The sequence below is a fragment of the Sorghum bicolor genome, chromosome 5 (assembly GCF_000003195.3).
Source record: "Sorghum bicolor cultivar BTx623 chromosome 5, Sorghum_bicolor_NCBIv3, whole genome shotgun sequence".
Lineage (NCBI taxonomy): Eukaryota > Viridiplantae > Streptophyta > Magnoliopsida > Poales > Poaceae > Sorghum > Sorghum bicolor.
The window spans coordinates 59,752,473-59,758,866 of record NC_012874.2 but is presented as its reverse complement, the minus strand read 5'-3'; positions in this window follow the sequence as shown (position 1 = coordinate 59,758,866).

Genomic DNA, 6,394 nt, shown 5'->3' with positions numbered 1-6,394 from the left:
ATCATGCCTTCCTTTGTGATTCTTGACATAGGCCCTGAATGCCCTGTTTGAATGAGAATCGATGTGACTTATAGTATGCAGAAGTCGATATTAAAGTGAATCATATAAGGTTACTAGGATTACTAATTTGCTTACGTAATGAGAATTGACATGAAGTCTTTATATGTGTGAGGGTCAAAATCTGCAGAATCACAAATCCATGCCATGTTCATCCCGACATCGACACCTATGACTATCCAGTGATTGCTACAACAATTTTAAATAAACACATAAGTACCTTTGCATCAAAATAAGATATACCGAACAATCGTTAAGTAAACAATTAATCGAACTTACTTGAAGTGGTATGGAATCCATATTGTTTGGAAGTGTTGGAGATTCTTTAAACATACGGCAATCCACGCCGCAACCTTAAGAGACTCTTCTCTTATTTTGGCCGCACGAATCTTTTCTTTTTCCGCCAACGTCCCTCCAGCAGCTAGCTGTGGCGCATCCAATTCCCATCTCGATGGGTAATTAAAATTTATTTGTGCTATAGGCATAGGGTCTACATACCCGGCTTTCGTTGAGCGTGTAGATTTCATAAAGTGTGCTTGCATTCTAAAAATCATGACGTAAGTTAGTTTTAGCAAAATCTAACTAGGTTACTTTCAGATCATATCAAGAGGAAGAGGACTTACAGGCACCAAGTGCGAATCAGATTCATCGACATTGAACTAAGGAGAAAGCATGATTGGATGTCGCTAAAGTCAAAGGCAATACCCGAAGCAGGGCCTCCAAATGTGCGAGCAGGTATTACTGCTTCCAACACATTCAGTTCTTTACGTGAAACATGCAAGTAGTACCAATCATGGAACCTTCTCATTCCATATGGCATCTTACACAGGATCCGGTTTGGTAGGAAACGTTTACCTTTTACATATTCTTTCGGGCAATCCTTTGACCACTTGATGGTTTCAACATCTGGATACTTTGTTATCGTTGTGTAGTCTGAGGTGTCAGTGGGCATCCTGTAGGCAAATTTGTTCGGGCCTTGGTTCTCAGGCTTGAACTGGTCATGAGCATACCACTTGTACATACCCGACACGTTCATATCCACAAAAGATGTTGACCCTGTCGACCTTATCATGATGGGGATCTTTTCACGAGCTTCACATACTAGAGGGAGTAGTTCTTCATGTGTCGGCGGTGCTTGTTGAAAAGTCTGTGCCATCTCATCATGGCCGAGCTGGAGAAGGTTGTGGCTTAGGAGGCACATGTGTTGTCTCGTCATGATCTGACTCGGCACGAGCTGTAGAAGGTTGTGGGCTATGAGGCGCATGTGGTGTCTCGTCACGCTTTGGCTCGACACGAGCTGTAGAAGGTTGCGGGCTAAGAGGCACATGTGGCGTCTCATGCTCTGGCTCCGCACGAGCTACAGAAGGTTCACCTATTTGAGGCTCATGTGGCGTCTCATCATGCCCTGGCTCGACCCCTTGCTCGCCAGCGGTTGGAGAAGCCGGTGCCCTCTCATGCATCAAGTGGTCCTCATGAGACACTGAATACACCTCTCCATCCTCAAGGTGGACTCTCTCCATGTGTACATCACTTGGAGTTGGCGAGGAAACATTCAACACAATATCCTTTTTATACCAGAGGATGAACTGTTTCATGAGTAGTCCAAGCTCACGAATCCCCTCGCTAGTTGGGTGTTCAATCTTATGCTTCGCGTACTCGGGATTCACGGTATGCACCTCAACCTTACTATAGTCGACCGGGACCGGTTTATGGTGCCAGATGTTGCCTGGAATGGGAGGATGTGCCAGACCCGTTGCCACCTCAGCCATCTCATGTCCCCTACCGATGGGAATCAACAGGATGCAACGAGTTGGCACCCGTATGTGATCGACTGAGGCGGAGGTTGCATTGGAACCTTGGCTGCTTTGAACATTTGGAGGGCTACCAACTAGAACCAAATCCTGAGGCAGCTCCATCATTTGTGACCGTCGCTCAGTAGATAGTCCTTTCTCTTGTAGTTCCTTGGCAACTAGGGTCTTCACTAGGGTGGCAAGACTCTCCTCCCGGTTTCTACCATGTTTCTTGTACATCTCCACATCCTCTCGAAATTCTTCCTTCCAGGTCTTATGTTTCCCTAACCCCCTGACACGGCCTGTGTGCTCGGAGTTTCCCAAGCCAAGGCTAAGCTCATCCTTCTCTCTAGAAGGAGTGAATGAGCCCTTCTCGATGTCTTCAGAATATTTCATTATCCTTGACACTGCCTCCTCGGTCTCTGGCTTGGCAAAATTCAGACTGCTGCCTGATTCTTCAAGATTCCTTGCAAAGACCCAACGCTTGGTGCGTGGCTTCAATTTCATTACTTTTGTATTCCCAGCAGCTACGGCCTCCTCTTCCATCTTTCTAAACATCTCTTCCTTTCCCTTGTAGCCACCGGGGCCTAGACGAGGGTGGTGGATGTTCTTCTTCGCCTGCAAGCTGTTCTTTTCACTTAAGGCCAAAGATTCTGGTGCAGTCTTCTCAGCCACGAGCAATGCCCAGATAGCAGGAGTTATGTGTCCATACTAATGGTATGGAGTTAACCCCTTTTTGATGTACTCGGTGTTCAGCTCATTCTTCCAACGTCGGAAGGATTCTCCGATCATATTCATAGCACGTCGTCTTTGTTGACGGTTCTTAAGTATCAATTTTAATTATCAAAAAAACAAGAGAAAGGACCAATATGCAACCAACACCTAGAATTAGGGTTTGATCTGACAGAATTCCACGAGTTTTGTTGTTTATCTATTTCTACAGGGGGTTATCAGGAAATAAGGAAGAAAGGCCCACATGTCGGGATTACATAGAGATATCAACGCACCGCGTGATTTTCTACCATCTAGAAGACTCCAGAAGCCACGGGAAGAAAGCAGAGGCTGAAAGGGGCCAGGCCCAGGGCGCCCGCCCTGAGGACCTGGGCGCCCGCCCCCTGCTGGATTCTGTTCAGGACTCTCTTCGCACACGATGTTCCACCGACCTAATGGATCAAAGATAACATAGTACCACCTCGCCTACCGACCCAAAAATGCATAGAGGAGGAAGACTATATAAGGAGACGCCCTGGCCCCTGGAGAAGGGAAGAAATTATCATAGAGATTGAGGGGTGCCCTCGAAGGAAAACCTCTTCTCTAAATAATATTTATTTTTAGGCTTAGCAACCAATGTAAAGTAGAAATAGATCTTCTAGTTTCTACTAGATTGAGAGAGATAGAGTGGAGGTGTAGATTGGAGGAAGCCCGGCCTGTCGGTGTCTACTCCAAGCTTGTACCTACGGGATCAAGTTCTCCTAACCTGAAGCTTGCTCCTAGGATTCTTCAGTATTTCGACTTCTAAATTCTAGTAAGTTCTTGTTTTATTGTTCTTCTGGTTTATGAGTTTACTTTAATCTCTTCGCGTAGAGTTTAGAGTAATCATTGCTAGCATAAACGTGGTGTTTAGGCTGGGGTACTCATAGATATTCCCTGACTAGCTGGACCGTGGTAGTAGTGAGGAACGTGACAATTCCGAGTTACCTTTGCAGACCATATCTCGTTAGCAGGAAGGATAGGGTTTATAGGTGCGGGTTGAACATCCTTTGTGGTGTCTAGATTCCGTTAGCCTCCCCAATAGAACAGTAGATCATCCTTACCAAGGTTAGAAGGAGACTACGGTTGCAGTCTTCTCTATTTATCACTCACATCGAAAGACATTCTTTGTTGCCTAAAGGGTTAGTAGTAATAGACCGGTTAGTCAGATGCACTCTTTCTCCTAGTGGGAAAAAATAAATACGATACTCTGGATAATTTCCCGGGTGAAGTGCTCACCGATATCCGTGCGCTTGCGGATCAATTCCTTATTGCGTTCCCAAATATCAACAAGCATTTCTGGCACTGTTGCCGGGGAGAAAGACGGTTTGCTGAGAGAACCTTGAGTCTTACTACTAGCTTGTATCTATACTTTTATCTTTTCTTATCTTTTATATTCTTTATTTATTTTCTTTACTCTTACCTTATGGAAAACCAAAATTCTAAATCGATCCATGAATCTGCAATCCCTTCAGTAACTGACCTTTTACCATGGGAATCATCACAGCCTATCCAAACATCCCAGTATAAGTTAAGTTCTAGGTTGATTGCCATGATTTAAAACCTATCTTTTTCGGGAAAGGAAGACGAAAACCCTTACCTTCATATTAGAGATTTTGAGCAAACATGTGATTGTCTTCGCATTGAAGGCATTTCTGATAAAACTTTACGTTGGAAGCTTTTTCCTTTTTCTTTAAGGGGAGAAGCTAGACAATGGTACAGTCAGAAGGTAAGTCAACAACGAGGTGAATGGGGAGTTTTACGAGCCAACTTTTGTCTAGATTTCTATTCCCTCGACCGTATAGCCGACCTTAGACTCGAAGTTCTATCTTTTAAACAAAAAGATAATAAAACTTTGGGAAAATCCTGGAAACGTTTTTCTGATCTTTTAGAATCTGGTCCAAACCTTAATCTTGAAGACCCTGTTCTTTTATTTCACTTTTTTCAAGGTCTTTAGAGAAATCACAAACAAATGCTACACACAATGTCTAGAGGTTCTTTCTTTCGCATCCCTACTGATGAAGCTAGAGTGATCCTAGATAGAATCCTAGAAGCTGAGATGGATAATACCCTTCATGATGAAACCTATGAAGCCGAAGTAGACACTCTGCCAAATTCTTCATCCACTTTAGCTATCCCAAGTTCTGAGCCACAAGAGGAAGCAATTCCACCACCGGACTTCATGCTAGATATAGAATCCGATCTTTTTGCCGATTTTGAAAACATTTCAAACTACCATTCCATTGACAAACTCCAAAACGGCCAGTTTAGCATTTATTTACCAAGTGAATATCAATTGAGAGAGCTTATCTCAGTAATGAGTAGCGAATGGTTGGAGGAATCAGAGCTTTCCTCTGATGTGATCCGTTTGGACACACCCTCTATAACTATACGTTGTGCTTATAATTCTGATCGATTTAACGCTCTTTATAATCCTGTTGTGGGGATCAACATCATGTCTAAATCTTTTGCACTTAAACTATTTAAAAATCTTGTCTTAACCCCACAACAAAGGTCATAAAGGAATCTTCGGGACGATTAGTCCCCAGTCTTGGAATTATTAATGTCCTACCTCTTACGGTAGAAGGCTCCATGGTTCATTTGAACTTCTATATCTTTGATACATGGGACTTCGACCTGTTGATAGGACAACCTTTTAGAAGACTCCTTTATGAAGGTCATACTGGAAAGCTACACATTTCTTTTGGAAAAGCTTTTAAATTCCCAATAACAATTTCACACTCCTTGAATAATAAGGCCGAGTCATATCTTTTGCCTGATCCTATGGAGGAGGTAAAGGCTGCATCTCTTGAGCTTTTAGAAGAATCAGACTTAGAAGACGAAACTCCTTTCTTCATAGAAGAAGAAGCCAAACCTTCTGAACCTGAACCCTTAGATGAGTTTGCAGAAACACCTAGACCTCCCATAGAGCTTAAAACCTTACCACCCGGTCTTATCTATGGTTTTCTAAACAATAATCCAGAGTTTCCTGTGATCATTAGCGATAAACTCACTCAGGAACAAACTCTGTGATTAATGACCATTCTTGAAAAACATCACTCAGTTTTCGGCTACTCACTCCAAGATCTTACAGGAATCAGTCCTATGATTTGTACCCATTGTATTCCAACAGATCCTTCTGTTTCACCCTCTCGAGAACCCCAACGTAGACTTAACAACACTATGAGAGAGGTAGTTAAGAAGGAAGTTATAAAGTTGCTGCATGCAGGGATTATATATCCTATGCCGCACAGTGAGTGGGTAAGCCCAGTGCAAGTTGTGCCTAAAAAGGGAGGCATGACTGTTATTATGAATGAAAAGAACGAGCTAATTCCGCAACGCACCGTCACAGGATGGCGGATGTGCATAGACTATAGAAAACTAAACAAAGCCACGAGAAATGATCACTTTCCTTTACCTTTTATAGATGAGATGCTAGAGCGATTAGCGAACCATTCGTTCTTTTGTTTCTTAGATGGATATTCAGGGTATCACCAAATCCCGATCCATCCCGATGATCAAAGCAAAACCACTTTTACATGCCCTTATGGAACTTATGCTTACCGTAGAATGTCTTTTGGGTTATGTAATGCACCAGCTTCTTTTCAAAGATGCATGATGTCTATATTTTCTGATATGATTGAAGAGATTATGGAAGTTTTCATGGATGATTTCTCTGTTTATGGAAAAACTTTTGATAGTTGTCTTGAAAACTTAGACAAGGTTTTGCAAAGATGTGAAGAAAAGCACTTAGTCCTTAATTGGGAAAAATGTCATTTTATGGTTAGGGAAGGAAT